Source organism: Lepidochelys olivacea, assembly GCF_965140295.1.
Source record: "Lepidochelys olivacea isolate rLepOli2 genome assembly, chromosome: 11".
NCBI classification, from domain to species: Eukaryota; Metazoa; Chordata; order Testudines; family Cheloniidae; genus Lepidochelys; species Lepidochelys olivacea.
Genome location: NC_140421.1, coordinates 42,639,284 through 42,657,803, shown reverse-complemented (window position 1 = coordinate 42,657,803; position 18,520 = coordinate 42,639,284). Strand labels below are relative to the sequence as shown.

Here is an 18,520-nt window from a genome sequence, read left to right as displayed (position 1 = left end):
GTGCCTTCACCAATTTGCCCAAAGAAAAGGGGGAGCATCCCCTTGGCACAACTGCCAGAGTTTCCTGTACAAATTCTCACTGCCCTGAGCAAATGCATTTCCTCCCTGGTGGCAAAAATAGATGCATGTATAAGTTCAGGGGCTTCTGATAATTTGGCCCTCTGTAGATACCAGTTCCATGCTTTTGTCCTGTTAAACCACTCGACTTTGGCAATGTCAACATTCTCTTTAACACAGAGCCCCTGGTATGTGTGGGAGGCTTGGGATCTGTGGCGTGGGGGTACATAGAGCCTGAGGTGGTGGGGAGAGTTGCAGCGAGTCCTTGAAAGATAGAGGGGTTAGGTAGGGTGGCATAGAGGGAGCTTGTGGGCGAGAGTAGAGGGGTGCAAGGTGACAGTAAGTTCAGATACAGAAATAACAAAGTGTGTGTGACCTACTAGTCATTACTTTTTAGAAGGTTCCTTATTGCACCAAAAAAAAAAAATTGGAAGGATTTTCCTGGGGAAGAATTAATGGCGATGTTGGCGGGTTGTTTGAAATCCTTCTGATGTGGCAGTTTTCTTTCCTGGTGCCACAGGAATTATTTAAATTCTGGCTGTTCCAAGGTTAAATGTATCAGATCCTGAGCCAGACCCACAAGCAAATTGGCATGCACAGTATGTTTTTCCAAAGTTAACTGCGTCTTAGAGCTGTAAGATTGTATCAGCAGCAGATCAGGAGCTCACAGAAGGGCTTGCTTTGACCAAGCATCATGAATTTCTACTTGTCCTAACTCCTGAATTTGTATAAACAATTATTTTGCAAGTTTGCATATTTGGATCCATAACTATAGCTGTACTATGAAGCTACATCTTAAGATTGGACTGGGCTTTTTTACCAAAGAAAAACCACCTTCTCCAGTTAATGCTTCTGTGGTAGAAGGCTTGATGGAGGTGCAGTTTAATGGACTATGATATGCAGGAGGTCAGAGGACTAGATGATCGAATTGTGCCGTGTCTATAAACTCTCTACAGATTCACAGCTGGTTGGCTAACTTAGCTTGATGTAAAGGTGATGCATTCTTTCCATGGGTCTTTACCAATAAATACAACAATCAGTAAGTGTCTGTTTTCAAATTCATTTTGAGTAGGTGCTAGTGGGAGCTTGGCATTATTCCAGGGATCCACAAATATGGACAAAAGTGAAATTTTATGTATTTCTTCCTTTTGTGCCATCAGTGGCAGAATTCACCCTTTTGCTGAAAAAGTGGCAGGGATTTAGTAGGATTCCCTGTTGAGCCACGCTGCTATCAAAAGGGTGCCATCCCCCCCCTCTAGTGCTGCATCTTTCCTTGATTTGGGATGCCTTCATAGTTTCCAAGATCAGAAGGTACCACTGTGATCACCTAGTCTGACCACCTGTGTAGCGCAGGCCAGAGAACATCCCCAAAATAATTCCTAGAGCAGATCTTTTAGAAAAACATCCAATGGCAAAGACTTAAGATTTTGTCAGTGATTGGGATTTTTATTCTCCATGGTCATGTTGCATGCCTGTGTTTATAAGACCCATCAAACACAGGCCTTTAGCAGACTTTCTGCTTTACCTTGGCAGGAAAGTCACTGTCTCAAGGGCAGAGATGATGAACAAGTTCTTGGAAAGAGCTAGAAAAGAGAGCACATCTGTAAGTTTGTATGGCTGCAGCTATTTATTATGAAATACCAGGTCAATACTGTCAATATGTCCAAACTCGTGCGTTCAGGAAACTGAATGTTTTTATAAGAACACTTGCATTTCTCCCGAATTAGTGGCGATGTGTGCTGTAACGGAAAGTTTAGTGCTGTATGAGGGAGGAGTAACACTGATGCATTGTCTTACACTGGTCCTATTCCAACTTCACAGTGTATGGCTAATTTCAGAGTCTCTGTATTGACAGCTTACTTTGACATTGCTCCAGCTACTAATGAAAGCTGATGGATTTATTTTTAAAGTGTGGGGAAACAGCAAACTTTATATTACTAGAAAGGCAATGAGAACTTTCAAATGTATGGTACAATAGTATATTCAATGCTAAAACATTTCAGAAAGTGTAACTGACATGTTATTGCTAGGTTCCTCCTGAAGATTTGACTCTCCTAGTTTGAAGTCATCAGATGCATTGGGTTTGTTGTGTTATGCATTGTGACAGAGTATGGAGGTACTATCCATCACCAGCACCCAAAGGGTTAACTCTAGGTCTCTGCTATACACAGATGTTCATAGCAAGGTAACAAAGCAGGCCTAGAAATTGCAAGCCAGAGGCAGCAGTTAATTCTATGCCCTGAGCCAGGACCCAGACACTAAGAACTAATATTTACACTGAATTTCTGGCTGTGTAAAACCAGTTTGTTTTGTTGTAAATAGAGCTTCCTAAAGAATAACAAGTTAATGAGGAACATAGGTGGCATGAAGTGCTGTGGTGTAAGTGGATGGAATCTTTTTCACCTTCCACTGGCTTTGTCCATTGTGGTCCTTTTCCCCTCTATAATTTCTCACCATTGCTGCTCTAAACCGGATTAGATGAACAGCACCTTGCCTACATTACACTAATGAAGCTACACTAGTGGTAGCAATAGCAGGAAATCTGAAGGTGAAAGAAAAGCTAATGTAGACACAGCCTGTGAGTCACTCTGGTTGATTAAAAGCACCTTGACGAATTCAATAATTGCGAAGTCCAAATCTTGCAAGGTCTTTCTGTCTCTTGCAAGATCACCATCCTGGGCTGCAGTGTTAGGGTAACATTTGCTCTCTTGAGAATAATGCTTTCATGACTGAACAAAGGACCACAAAAGCCCCCTGCTAGTTATAGAGTTGACCTAGACACAAAGCTAGAGATGGGTCTGGGGTTCCTCCATCCCACTTGAAGGTTTGGGGGCTCAGGTTTGAGGTGGTTCTTCATTTCTATACCTGTATCTAATTCAGAGATTTGAGGAACTGGGCTTCAGTCCACATATTCTAAACTCCATTTCCAAACCCATTTAAATTAAACCCAATTTATCTTTGTCCATGCTGTCCAGTCAATCATGGTTTAACCAGAGTTAATCTGCACAGGTTTTAAACTATACATTTTAAACGTGCTGAGCAAATCTGGGACCCAACACCGTGCTGCTGCTTGCCATTCCCGTTATAAAGAGGAAACTGAAGGGAAGACTAGCTGCCATTCCTTGAGTTCCTCCAATTTAGGGACTACAACACAAAACATGCCACAGTCAATCTGTAAATCACTTTCTCTTGTTGCGAGGGGATATTTCTTTATGCTGTTGAACTTCAATGTGTTAGTAATGATTGAGATGTTAAACACTGGTCACGAAATTCAATTGTTTCCCTCACTATTTGTAACACCTCTTCCTTGAGCATAGTAAGTACTTTGCACAGGTACTGAAATGTGCATTTAAGAGTATATAATGTATTACAGTGTGTATATAGAAAAGGAGTACTTGTGGCACCTTAGAGACTAACCAATTTATTTGAGCATGAGCTTTCGTGAGCTACAGCTCACTTCATCGGATGTGTGTATATATAGGTATATATAATGTACTACAGTGTGTATATATAGGTGAGTTTGCATGTGGCTTCATGTGTGCTGGGGTTCTGTCTCCTTCAAAATGTGCAAAATTATAAATAGATGATTGGAGGAGGCCCCAGGAGACAAGGGCTCAGTGTGCCTGGTGGCCGGAAATGCCACCGAAAGTGTCAGAGACCTTAAATTAGGGGACTCAAACTCAAGTTACCTTAGGGCCAGTCCTCAAATCCTCCCAGCGGGCCAATAATGTCACTGAAGATTAGAAAAGAAAAGATTTGATTAGATTCAGAAAAGAAAACGTTTATATTGTATTTTTTATTTCAAATTTCTTAGAAATAATAAAACTGCCATACAACTTTATACAATTCGTCACCTGCCAGAGAGTTTTCAGTGTTTGCCAGACACCTGGCATCGCTTCAGTTCTGTCGGTTTGTTGATGTTTGGCCTCCGTGACTGAGCAGTTGAAACCTTCAGGATTGCAGCAAGGTGGGCATCAGATAGTTTAACTGGCTTGCTGTCTGGAGCAGAGTGTATTGTGCTTATGTGTAGTAGACGGAGCTCCCTCTCCATTGTACAACCACTGCCGATGAATTTCACTGATCTTGAACAATTATTTTTAAACCTAATTTCTCATCTGGAAGTTTTACTGAGCTTCTCTTTGGGCTCTGAGAACACACTTGAGATACTTTAGCTCAAAGGAGGACTTCCTTCAGCTATTCTGAATGCCTGAGAACATGTGAATTCATGTGTGCTGCGATTCTGTGTCCTTCAGAGTGTGCAAAATTACAGAGTAAATCTGTAATGAAAGTGCCTCCTCAACCATGCAGAAATTAGTAGTGCTCAGGAGCACTAAATGAATTTTCATATATTCCACTTTATTTCTCACTCAGCTTGTGAAATTGACTGATTTAGTGAACCTTTCAGAGTGTCTACGCTGCAGCTGGGAGTGAGTCTCCTAGCCTGGGTAATAAATTTGTTAGTCTCTAAGGTGTCACGAGTACTCCTTTTCTTTTAGCCTGGGTATACAGACTTGTGCTAGCAGGGCTCAAGCTAGCATGCTAAAAATAGCAATGCGGATGTTCCAGCTCAGACAGAAGCGTGGGCTGTGAAGTCCACCTGACCTCTTAGGCTTAGGAGCCAAAGCTGGAATGACCACATCACTACTTTTAATGTACTAGCTCTAGGGTTACCATTTGTCCATATTTTCCTAGACATGTCCGGCTTTTTAGTTCTTAAATCACTGTCTGGGAGGAATTTTTAGATATCTAAAACGTCTGGGATTTTGCCACATCGGTCGGGGATGCCTTTTGTCCCAATATCTGGGACCGCTCACCTCACCGCGCGCACCAAAGTCCTGGGGCAGCTCCTGGTGCCGACCTCCAGCAGGAGCATGCAGTGTGGGTGGCCCCTAGGCACAGAGGTGGAGGGGGGTCTCCGTGTGCTGCACCGGCTCCCTCCTGCCCAGTCAGAGCTGGGGGGGTGGAGCTTGCAGGCACCAGTAGAGAGCCCTCCCCCACCCCCCACCCCCCACCCCCCGACCCGACCCTAGGAGGAACCAGAGGGACCTGCCGGATGCTTCCCAGGAGCCGCCCCAGGTAAGCATCACTGGGACTCCCCACCTCGCCCTCTGGCAGGTCCCTCTGGCTCTTAGGGTCAGGGCGGAGGGCTCTTTGCACGCTGCCGGCGCCTGCAAGCCCCGCTCCGCAGCTCTGGCACGGAGCTTGTGCTTGTGGCGGGTGCAGCACGTGGAGATTCCTCGGCTGCCCTGATCCTAGGAGGCAGAGGGACCTGTGGCAGCATGGCTGAGTAGGCGACTGGGGTGGGGTGAAGAGGCAAGTGGTGAGCCAGCAGTGGGTGGAGGGGGGAGAGTAGGTGAGCGAGGGGGGGCCAGTGGCTGGCGGGCGGGCGGGCAAGGAGGCAAGTGGCGGACGGGGAGGGTGAAGAGGCGAGCGGTGAGGGAGCCAGCAGCGGGTGGGGTCCAATGGGGCAGGGAGGGGGTGGAGTTGGGGCAGGGCTGGGGGGCATGAGCAAATACCCCCCCCATGGAGTGTCCTCTTTTTTGAATATTCCAATAGGGTAACCCTAGCTAGCTCAAACCCTGTTAGCACAAGTTTATTGGCCTAGGCTACGATGCTCGCCCCAGCTGCAGTATAAACATATCCTTATAGTTGGGTCCTGCATTTCTGAGAAACCACCTCTTTCCATGTTTTAGACCAGCAGCTGAGATCATGTGGGATGCTCAAGCTGATAAACCCAAAATTTACACACTTGGTGAGCCTTGATGCTGGATCTTGTTTCCTCCTTTGGTCTGGCAGAATTGTGTGTTGACCATCCCCTCCCAGCATGTTGTAGGGCTATCAATTCATGGAGGTCTATAATTCATCATTCTTTGCAGCTTCCAACAATCCTCATTCACTAGTCAAATACTTAGTTTTCTGCAGCTTGCATAAAACATTTCTGAAATGAACCGTGCTATGAACTGGAGCCGTAAAGGTGCACTTCTGTAACCTCAGCATGGGAAAGTCTCTCTTGACGTTCTTGCTGTGCCTTAAGTAGTATATTTGATGCCCCAACATGTGGGCCCCCTGCTTGCCTATGCTCATGTGTTTGTCAATGGCACCCAACTCATCTAATTTAAAACTGGCTGACCACCTTATATCTGCTGTGAAAAGGTTCAGATGGGCAGGCTGACTGATGCTGCAAGTGTTCTGGGTTCTGTAATAAATCCCTCTGCTGGGCCAGCAATGCTGTATTATGTGACAGAAGAGAACCGTACTGAAGCTCTCTCCAAGACAAACCTTTGAAAGCAGTGCCTTAAAACTATGAGTTTGTTTAAATTTAGGTGCCCAAGTTCAAAAAATTTGGTGTGGATCTATAGGTGAATGTGCTAAATGTTTCTGGAAGAAAATGATGGAGTTCTGTAGATTTCAGACACACACACACACAGCAGGAATAGAATACGGTTCCTCTCCATACGCAGAATGGGGGCTTTAATCTGGCAAATCGAGTTGACAGTGTGACTTAACTTCCACCTAACGTTAGCACTGCTATGAACTGAAGAGGAATTACTTGTTTAATGAAAAATTTAAAAGTACCGCATAAAACTGATGGAAAACAGAGACTCTACTTGGTTATCTGCTGCAGCAATAAGGGGAGGAACATCTTTCTGGTGTGTCTTTTTATTTCATAAATGCAGTGTTTAGAAACCTACTTTAATTATGGGACTTCTAAAGGGACAGTAAAATTGTTAGATTAAATGGGGGTGGCTTAATAGGCTGTCCAAATTTGTGGTGTTTATGCAGCTGCATTAATTGTCAACTTAAAGTGAGCATTTCTGTAACTATGTGCGAATTTCATTGGCCAAATGCCAAGTTCAGCCATCCCATTAACGTGCCCACATTTTAAAAACTGGGCTCTGTATTTTAATCTTCTCTCATCTCTCTTGGGGCCAAATTCAGTAAATACAGTGCTCCGCCCACTTACATTTTTGAGCAAGACCCAGAAAATACATAATTATGGGCTTGCCCAGCCTTGCCAAGTTGAAGTTTTGTTGAATCTGAACTTCCATGAGTGAAATAAAATATATTTTGATCATATTTACACTATTAAAAGCTAAGTGGAAATTAAGCCAGTGAAGAACAAAGTATATTTGCATTAATGAGACTTTACTGTATGAATCAATTTATAAAACATTTATGAAAAATGTGTTTAAAAAGTTCACCTCTCTTTTCCAAGTGCCTTATGATGTGATATTTCTTTTTTTCCAAAGAGCAGCCCTGGAAATACTACATACAAGACTGAATGTTTTCTATTACTCAGGGTTATTTTCCAGAATGGCCTGGAAGGAAATATTGGGTGATGGGAACAGCAAACGAGCATTGATGGCTAAACTACCTGCATAAGGATAAAATATCAAATGCAAGTACTGAAGGCTAAACCAGAGGTTTGGGGTCCTCTGCGGGGCCGCGAACAGGTTTCAGGGGGGCCGCCAAGCAAGGCCAGCATTAGACTCACTAGGGCCCCGGGCACAAAGCTGAAGTCCCAGCGCATGAGGCTGAAGTCCAGGGCCCTGAGCCCTGCCACCCAGGGCTGAAGCCAAAGCCTAAGCAATGTAGCTTTGTGGGGGCACCTGCAGCATGGGGCCCCAGGCAGTTGCCCTGTTTGCTACCCCCTAATGCGAGCCCTGGCTTTTATATGCAGAAAACCAGTTATTGTTGCACAGATGGGCCGTGGAGTTTTTATAGCATGTTGTGAGAGGGGCTCAGAAAGAAAACTGTTGAGAGCCCCTAAGCTGTAGTGTCCTTATTCAGTGCATTAGAGGTGAATCCGTGGACTTCCAGCTGCTATTCCATCAGATAGGCTGGAATAGCAGTCACTTGGAGGTATTTTGGAGGCAAATACAGACTAACACGGCTGTTACTCTGAAACTTACCCTTCTGAGTCTCCTGTGTAGGAATTTCTGGATAGAGCCACTGGATCTATGTAATCACAAATCCAGTGGTCCCATCCCTAATCTGTTCCAATGGCTTGTGGCTGGTGTGGCACACCCTTCACAGTGCACAGGGTATGGAGGAACCCCCATTCAGCCATTCCACCTGCAATACTGCATGCTTTTACAGGGATACCACTGGGGCTTCTGCAGGCCCCCACAAAGCTGTTCATTTTACCTGACGTGCATTGTCTGCAGAACAACATGTAGACATGGAGGGCACACCCATGCTTCCTGGGTTTATCGACTGGGGCCTAGATCCACAAAGGGACTTAGCCATTGTGATGCTGAGCTTTGCAGAGCCTAACTTTCAGGTGCCTAGAAAATCATGGAACAACACTGTGATTGACAATGCCGGAGTTAGATGCTCAGGCTCCTGTACAATGAATGGGGGGAGAGAGGCACTTTAGACTGTGATCCACAAAACCAGCATGCTAGCTGGGGAGCCACCTAAGCTAATCAATGGGAGAGGGGGCATGAGCTGAGTTGAGCCCTGTCCCCACTCAGAGATAGATGCCTGAACTGGGGCTGCAGGAAGGTGCCTATCTCTGCTTGCAGTCCTTGAACGGTGGAAAGCTAGGTGTTCATGCACTAGGCTATAGAGTCATTCTAACTCTCTCTGGCCCAGTTAATATTTAATTATCTAAATGAGGGAGAGATTTAGGGATACACACATTAGAATAGCCCAGTGGTCAAGGCACTCACCTGAGACATGGCAGATCCCTGTTCAAATCTCTCCTTCCCTTCAGAAGGATGGGGGAGTTGAACCAATGGCCTCCCACATCCTAGCTGAGTACCTTATCCTCTAGACTAAAGCAGCTTATCTGGCTCCTCTGTCCATTTGTGTGAACTCACCTGAGGGGGCCCAATCCAGTAGGCATCCTCTGAGCACACATGCCAGAGTGGACCCTGTGACTGACAGTGCAGGGAGTGAACCAGTGAGCCTGCACTCTGATCACTTAGATGTTAATCAGTTCCCCTTGAGAAAACTGACAAGGGTAATTAGACAATCTGGATGGATGGAATAAGGAGCCAATTACCTCCTCCACCCCAGGTTGATAAAGAGGCAGGAGGGAAGTGCCGAGAGGGGAGCAAGAGGGGAACAGGGCTAGTTGAGCTTAGTAACATGAAGGCTCAAGGGAGGGAGAACTCTGTTTCTCTCAGGTCCTGGGGAAGGGCCAGAAGGTGCTGCTGGCGCTGTAAATAGACTATGGCACAGGGATTGTTGTGGAAATGATGGAGGGAACTTAAAAGAAAAAGGACAGGGTGAAGGCACAACTCCTGGAGTTCATGCAGTTTCCACGGGGAAGAAAGCGGGAGAGCCACACCCTGTGACCAGGGTTGGCTCCAGGCACCAGCTTTCGAAGGAGGTGCTTGGGGCGGCAGTTCATGTCCCACGGCGGCAATTTGACAGCAGCTCTGCCGATCTTCCCACTACTGTGGCTTTCGACAGCGGCAGCAATTCAGCAGTGACTGCTTGGGGCAGCAAAATTGGTAGAGCAGCCCCTGCCTGTGACACGCCCACACATGCAACCGAGCTGGCCAAACACTTATCTCCCTTGGTTTGTGAATCACTGTGGAGCTTAGGAAGGAGACAGGCATTCAGTCATAGAGGGACACAGAGTGTGCGTGCTCAAGGGCAGAAACATAGGCACCAAAGAGATGTCACTGCAAAAATATAGGCACTGAGCACCTTTAGGCACCTACAGGGTAAGATGGCAGCCGAGTGGGAATTTTGTGGATCACAGTGGTGCCTAAAAACAGGACTTGGCCACCTAAGTATGTTTGTGGATTGCACCCTATATAATTACTCCATATAAAATATTGCCACTCTGGAATAGTCTTTCTCCTCCAGAATCCTACCTCTGACAGTGGCAAGTGCCAGATATTCAGAACAAGGCATAAAAACCTATAATGCATTCAGCTGTTCAGTGTTATACCTGGGGGAGAGAATTTCTCCTGACCCCAGCTAATAATCTACTTGTCCCCTGAAGTTTAAACTGATAGCCCTTGTAATTTTATTATAGCTTCTGTAACTGAAGACTTTGGACCAGATCCTCAGGTAATGTAAATCTGTGTAAGTCCATTGACTTCGATGGAGCTATGCCAATTCAAATCAGCTGAGGATCTGGTCTTCTATTTTTATTTATTAAGCTGTTTGCCAGATGTTTATTAAGACAATGAGATAATATAGGTAATGAAATACATGGGATAAAAGCTACATTTTAATAGTGAAAAGCTGTTTGGACTTTTTTAAGTAAATTGGATGTATGTAATATGGATTTTTGACCAATATTTAAAAACACCAGTTGTGATGCTAGACCTATTTAAATTGGAGTTAGCTGAACCATTTGTTTGGCTTGAGCCACCTACTGATATTTTGGAACTGTATTTTTGTTTGATGGATTTTTTTTTTAACAGCATCATCGGCATATTGCTTCCTTCATGCATTTCTCTGAAAAAGCTTACAGCAGAAGTTCCTGCTGGACAAATGTCAGGCAAGCCAGCTGATGGTGAAAGAACATAGCTGGTAAACTCTTGATTTTTTTTTCTTTTCGTGGCTTAAAATTATATCTCATTTGCTGATATTGCTATGGAATTAGGTGACGAAGCAAATTAAATTTTAGTAGAGTTCAGAGTCCAGTTTTTAAAACCAACCCCTTCAAACAAAAACAAAAAATCTAGGTCAGGATATTTAGAGTTGAGATTAAACCCTTGCATTTGAGTCACCCTGTGGGGTTGTTCAGGATGTTTGCTTGTTTGTTTGGGGTTTTTTTAGTATTGCAGTTCACATTGTATGTGTGATCACACCTCCAACCGTAGTACCGAAGAACCGCAGGGTCAGCTGTGGACAGTTTGAGGCTTAATTCTGCTCTAGTTGATTAAAGCAGATCCTCAATTTATTTTAGATGCCTTTTGCATGGGAACTTCCTCTTTTTTCCCTCTCTCTTTAATTTTAGGTTTAAAACCGCTTCTGAAAATTTGTTTAATTTGTTGGACGTTCTAAAATATTTACTGAAACTGTAGTGGCATCTCCAAATTTAAAAATGTGCTGTAAAATTAAAGGTAAAATCCAGATGAGGCTAAACTTTAGAGGGCAGAGACTTAGTTCAACCAGGCAAAAATGTGTAAGCACAGTTACTTTAACTGCTCATGCACAGGGATATATTGTCTCTCGTCTCTGTGCACATACAGTTATTCAATCTACATGCACATGTGCACAAGCATCTATGACATACAGACCTCTGACTCCTTCTATAAAAATAAATGTGGGCCAGAGAATTACCCAAGGGCATACTTTATTTTTAGAGGCTCTTTTGGAAGGAGGGCACTTGATAAAATGCCATTTAAAAACAAACAAACAAACAAAAAAAGCTTTCAGCATGCAAACATTAATAGTGTAATTTGGACTAATTTGCACTTCAATAGGTAAAGCTTTATTTTTAACTGAAATTTTGCATTGTTTATAAACTTGTATTTGGTTTCTATCAGTTATTTATATTTAGTAGTTTTTGCCTTTTGAAGTCTGTGGATATCTGGGAGCATGAGAAATGCAGGCATATGCCCAAAACATGTCTTCGCTTAGTATGACATCAGTTCACAAGCCCAAATCATCACTACTTGTGTGCAGGAGCACAGAGGAAAAGTCACAGGAAGTTCTTCATCTGGCCCCAGCCCTTCCATGCAACTGGCAGCACGTGTTGCAGGTTGCTCTCCCCAACCCCAAGAGGCAAGGTGCCAGCTGTGCTGAACGGGACAGAGGTTATATTTGAGCAGATTGTGAGTGTGGCCCCCAACCATCACCTTTCCTCCCCAGCAAGACAACCAGCACTGAGGGAGCACAAGACATACCTTTACTAATAAGGAGTAGTAGTGGATGCTGGTTAGTATATTCCCCTAATTTAGTATAGTGTTTGTGCATGCAGATGTATAGCTTGATGCCTTATCAACAATCTGTGTGCACAATCACAATTTAGTGACTCAACACAGTTATCTTTGCGCACCTGATCCCAAACATTTTGAGCCCCAGCTTCAATATCCTAAACATGCCATGAGCCTGAGCAAACTGCCACTAAAGTCAATGGGAGTCTATCCATTGCCTCTGAGAGTTGGATTAGACCCTACATCACTGCTTTCAGGGAGTTATGGGTGCTTACCACTTTGCAGGATCAGGCCCTATGTATATCTCTGTACTTTAGAACATGAAATACAATTTTAGCTATCTACATATCAATTCATTGTCTCCCCATACTCCAGAAAATTGACTGATATGGACTTCCACATCACAGACTTGTAAAGTACTTGGATTATAATGTTCTGGTACCATGGCAATCTTACTTAGTTGGAATTTTCCACATACACAACTCTCCTGGATTTCCACGATGGAATTCTTGGTTGCCTCGGGCTGGTGGGGAACAACTGTTGTGGACCAATAAAATGTTACTGTGTTGGTGACAGCTATCACTCAGCACATATCTGCTCTCATACTGGTTCTTTACATGCAATTTTGTTTTGCCTTTACTTTCTTCTGAACTAATGTACTTTGTTTTATTGGATCTGTTCTGGGGTCCTGTGCGTGATTTGTTACTAAGTACATTGAAATTTTTGAGAGATTTGGAGAGGGTAAGGAATTTTTCAGCAGGATAATTAGGGTTAGTGTTACCAGAAAGAGTTCACTGGGTTCTGCTGGCTCAACAGTTATAAAAGAAATGGGTCTAATTCTCTAGGAGAAGATCTGAGAGGAGCCTTAAGAGCAATCATGCTCGGGGGCCAGTATGAGCTGAACGTTATCTTATTGTTGGGGGGAGGGGGTTTATTAGAGGATAAACATCCAGGAAGGGTGAGTTTGGACTCCATAGCATGCCTAGATTATTTGAACAGATATCTAATCTACCTCGCCCTACACATAAGAATGTAGACACATCCTACCCATTCTTGCATTTTTTTTCAAGAACAAAAGTTTTGAGTTTTATTTCCTATTGTGTTTTGTTTTTCTTTTTTTATGCTTGTCCATGAACCATCAAATACTTGTGGTTTCTATGTGTCTCAGTTCATGCTGCTGTTTGCAAGAGGAAAAGGATTAAAACATGGATTAAAATGTTGTCATGTTCAAAATTTAAGCTGTGACTCTGAAAGAAATGAACATGTCTCTCTGCAGTCTGACTGGGTCTGGAAAAACACTTACCTTGACATTGGTTTTGCATTCGCATATTTCCGAAGACTTCCCCACACACTGTTGTTAAAGATCTCTAGTAGCCTGCTTTCCTACTCCCTACTTTTGGATGCCTGTAAAAGCTCCAATGTTGTGTGAAACGGGCTACCCTGGTCAGTACTGAATTGTTCTGTTTTGTAAGGGTGAAATTCACTCCCATGCAAAGGGGCTACACAAGACCTGTGTGCCATTTAAATCACATTAAGCCCTGTTTTGAGGCCTTAAGTGTATAGATGTATAGGCCTTGTTTGGTTCTCTGCACAGGGGTGAGAGAAGGGGAGCTCTGAGTTGGGTCCCAGAAATGAAAGCAGATGCTCAGTATGAGTGTCAATCCCTCTCTTACTTCGTTGGCTCAGACTGCTTCCTTAGCCTTTCAGTGGTACTGGAATTTTACAGAGGCGGTGGCGTGTTTGGGATCAGGTCTCCAGCCAGACAATACCACCCCTCTTTGGGAACTGCCTCTGCTTTCAAATAAAGTCCAAAAGTCCCAGAATAAATGAACTTCCCCTTTCTGGAACTGTCTTCTCCCCAGAATTTCCCTGTGTCTCTTGTGTCTATGGTAACTTCCCTTTCTGTAGCTATCCAGTTCTTTACAAGGCCTTTTAAAAGGCGAAATGTCTACATCTCTTGTTCCTTCCCCAGCTTTCCCTGTAGTGCAGGTTAGTAATATTTTTTTTCCTCTCCTCTCTTTTCCAGGATAATTTGCTGTGAAAGCCTTTAATGCTCCAGTGTTCTTCCGGACTACGAGTCTGGTATGCCTTGCAGCAGGAGCGGGACAGACTAATGCTAGACCCCAGGCCTTCCTTTTAAAGGTACATAAACTTTGTTCATATGTACAAAGTTATTGAGGGTAAACTATCACTTTCCCTTTACTGAGCTGCCATGTTTTCCATGGAAGATTATTTTATTTTATATTTTGCCCCCAAACCAATTTTTTTTTTTTGGCCTGAAGGCTGAAATATTTCAATTTGGATATGCTGCCCTCATGGCAGCTGTCCCCATTCTCCTCTGTATGCCAGGCCCCCTGGCCAGACTGCATCTTCAAGGATGCACTTTTATGGTGCAGCTCTCTCACCAGGAAGGGTCACTGATGCATTGTGTGGGAGCTGGAGTTTGACCAGGGTCTCTGGTCAACAGAGGAGAGCGGGGACATGAAGCACCACAGCAGCATTTCTATAGTTGAATTTTTGCTGAACAAATCTCAGTTTCCCATGGAAAATTGAGATGAAAATGAATCTTTTTTTCCCACGTGCATGGACGTTATCCATGGTGAGGAAAGCCCGTTTTCTGACCCACTCTAGTTCTGAGTTGTGTTTTAATTGTGATGTTGTAACTCTGAGGCTTGCTCTGCCTGAAGGTAGCGACATTATCAAAGTTGTGGCTCATATTACCCGCTTTCCTCTAACACAGCACTTTTTGTGTTCCTTTCCTCTGTCATTAGCAAAAACCGTTGGGGATTTTAACAGTCCCAAATCAGTGCTACTTTGGAAATTAGGCTCCTTTTCACAGAATAAGGAAAGTCTTGAGAGGGACAATCAACGGTTTTGACTGGTGACTTCATTTTTTTCCCCTCTTAAGTGCCATATTATTTTCTACAGTTTGTTGTTTGTTCCTTCCTCTTTCTCTGTTTGGAAATTAATCATACAGGAAATGATTAACCACAGCTAGCTCTCTGTCTGCCTGTCTCTGACTTAATGTGTCATATTAAGAGAGAGGCCTGAAAGTGAGTTAAAATGGATGGCTAGATGCACACAACATGCTTTTGTACAGACTTACAATCCAGTTGTTCACTTTGGCCATCCCACACAACTAGTCATCCGTTTAGTTTTAGTAGAATAAGATGTTTGTTAAAAATAACTTAGAACTACAAAGTTAGAATCTGAAATTGCCAAAGTTTGGGGATCCAGGGTCTCAGCGGGCCCATTTCTACTTAATTCCCTTGCAGCTTTCCTTTGTAGAGTGTGATGTCTATAAGAGAAGTCTTACTTCTACCTTTAGATTTTTAAATGAGATTTTTGTTGTTGTTATGACATGCTGCATATCATGACTGTTTTTTATTCTATTGTTGGAAATGATATGATGGCTGTCTAACCAATAGCTGGTGGACTTAATTAGCACAACAGTCAGGCACATTTAATTACTCCTGGGGGAATTCTGCAACTTGGCGCATGTGCGGAATTTATGTCCCCCGCAAATTTCTTTGCTTCCCCGCAGAAAAAATTGACTTTCTGACAGAGAAGCAAAGGGAAGCCACAAGGGTGGTCATGCAACTCTTCTCAGCAGTATGTTTCAGGTTCCCAGGGCAGCCAGCAGAGAGGTAAATCACTGTGGGGCAGGGGGCGGGACTGGTGAAGAGAAGACCCGGCTGATGGCTCCTACCCTCTGCCTGTCTCCGCTGCTATTCACAGCTGGGCTAGAAAGGAGGGGACTTCCTCTTCCCCTGCATGGCACCTGGGGCCTGTTCAGACCCATGCCAAGATTTCTCCCCCTGCTGCAGGAAGCTCTGTAAACCCCCCCCACACACACACACACACACTCTCCGTTGCAGGGAGAGGTATCCCTGTACAGGGAGCTGCTCCCCCATACACCCACACCCCATGCATCCAGACCCCTCATACTCAGACCCTCCCGCCAAGCTTCACCCCCTTCCACATGCAGGAAACCGCCCCCCCCATGAGCCCCACTTCCCCTGCACCCTGGACTACCCCACCAAGCCCCAACCAGCTGCACCTGGATCCCCACCCCATGCTCCCAGCATCTAGACCCCGCTGAGCCCCAACCACCATCGTCTGGACCCACTTGAAGAGTCCCATTACTGTTGCACCCAGAACCTCCAACAAGCTCCTGTGCATCCAGATCTCCCTGCACCCAGACCCGCACTGAGTTGCCCGTACCCAGATTGCCCCATAAAGAACCCTCTCAACCCACACCTGGATCCCCCCATGTTAAGCCCCTCCACACTTGGATCCTGTCTGTGACGGGTTTGGTCAGAGAGACACCCCCCACCCCCCTTGGGACTCTTACCTGACATACTGGAATTACCTCTGAGCCCGTTTTCCACTGCCAGCTTGGGACTCCAGAACCCTGCCTCGTTGAGCCAGACATGCTAGCCTGCTGCAACACAGACCCAGGTTTGGTCTACGCCCCCAAAACTGCAGACTTTAACCAAAAACTGCGCAGCAAGTCACCTATCTCCAGCACCCAGACACCCAGCTCCCAATGGGATTCAAACCCCAAATAAATCCATTTTACTCTCTATAAATACAGTGTAAACTCATAAATTGTCCACCCTCTATAACACTGATAGAGAGATATGCACAGCTGTTTGCTCCCCCAGGTATGAATCACTTTGGGTTAATTAATAAACAAAAAGTGATTTTATTAAGTATAAAAAGTAGGATTTATGTGGTTTTAAGTAATAACAGACAGAACAAAGTAAGTTACCAAGGAAAATAGAACAAAACACGCAAGTCTAAGCCTAATTCAGTAAGAAACTGAATAGAGGTAAATCTCACCTTCGGAGATGTTCCAATAAGCTTCTTTCACAGACTAGACTCCTTCTTAGTATGGGCCTGATCCTTTCCCCTGGTACGGTTCTTGTTAGTTCCAGCTCAGGTGGTAACTAGGGGATTTCTCATAACTGGCAGCCCCCTTTGTTCTGCTCCACCCCCTTTTATATCTTTGGCACATGGCGGGAATAATTTCTCTCTCTGGGTTCCCACCCTTCCTTCTGAATGGAAAAGCACCAGGTTTAAGATGGATTCCAGTTCAAGTGATACGGTCACGTGTCCTGTGAGATCCCAAACCTCCATTCTTTCTGGCCTGAGTCACAGGAAGGCTTACAAGTAAACAGAGCCTTTTACAACCAATTGTTCTAGTTAATGGGAGCCATCAAGATCCTAAGCCACCATTAATGGCTCACACTTTGCATAATTACAATAGGACCTCAGAGTAATACTTCATATTTCTAGTTTTAGATACAAGAATGATACATTCATACAAATAGGATGAACACATTCAGTAGATTATAAGCTTTGTAGTGATACCTTACAAGAGACCTTTTGCATAAAGCATATTCCAGTTACATTATATTCACACTCATTAGCATATTTCCATAAAATATATGGAGTGCAATGTCACACTGCCTTGCTGGGCCTACCTGCCCACACAGAGGAGCAGGGCCCTGGGGTGTTTCTGGGACAGGCCAGGTCCTTGCGCTGTGTTGGCGTTGGGTGCAGCCTCACTGCTGAGTCTGTGTCGGGTGGGGGGAGGAGGGGGCTGCACAGTAATCTCCCACCTCTGTGTAGCCAGTGGCATGTGCTCCCCAATGCCATGCTAGAGCCTCCACATTTACTTGACAAACAAAATTTTCAGAATTTTTGTAAAGGATTTTGGTGCAGAATTTTAAAATTTTTGGTGCAGAATGCCCTTGGGAGTAACATTTGGTAATTTGCAAAATAACTTAAATTAAGATCACAGCCTCCCTGCACTGGTCCTTAGTGTGCAAGATATGTGAGTTTTAGTGCAGTTTTTAGTTGTTATCACCACCTAGTGACTGGAATAAATGCCTTGAAAGAGGATGAAAACATATAATGCTGCGTTCTAATCCTCCTCTAGGTGACTTTGTAGCGTAGATGCTTTTGGATTTGAGAGTTTTTAGTTTTAGTCTCAGCAGAGGCAGATTCCTCAAACCAATCTGTGATGGAATCCCTGGGATGGTCTGTCTGATATTAGTAACACTAACCTGATGGATTATAAACCTCAACAGGTTTGGAGGGTTTTTTTGTTTTTCTTTGCTTTAAGAAAGGGAAGAGTTGGAGAAGCCCAAAGAAAATGGAGAAAGTCTATCAATATTCTAAGGTATATTTAAAAGGCATAGTTATACTGTGGTAGCTTCTTATCATTCCAGTCCTTGATGAAAGGTGCCAGCAACATTTTCAGCAATCCTAGAGACAGCACTCGGGTATTTCTGTTATTACTTTGCACATGGCCCATGATTTTGATTGTGGAGTCATCATAATGTATTGGATTTGTCTGTGAGGTTGCCTCACAACTGTTGCCCTGTCAGCTATGGAAAATTCTTCTTTTAGCACAGATACAGACCTTTTTTTGGAGCTTAAGGACCGGGTTTCTAGTCTTGGATGAGATGTGTGTATTAGGTTCCTGTTATTGTATCTCTTGTCTACAGCACAGGATTCACATTACAGTGTGTGCTCAGATACTGGCCCTTTTAATTTTTATATATAAAATAGCGGTAATATACAGTACTTTCCCGAAATAA

The 18,520-nt window shown here is 44.1% G+C and overlaps 1 protein-coding gene across 2 annotated transcripts in view; it reads left to right on the top strand.

Annotated features, from left to right (window-relative positions):
• The window catches only part of WIPF1 (WAS/WASL interacting protein family member 1), a 99,959-nt gene that overhangs the window by 30,684 nt on the left and 50,755 nt on the right, over positions 1-18,520 (top strand). For both annotated transcript variants that reach the window (XM_084642996.1, XM_084642995.1), the window contains one exon: positions 13,936-14,051. The gene's annotated coding sequence lies outside the window, so the exon portion shown is untranslated. The remainder of the gene's footprint in view (positions 1-13,935; positions 14,052-18,520) is intronic.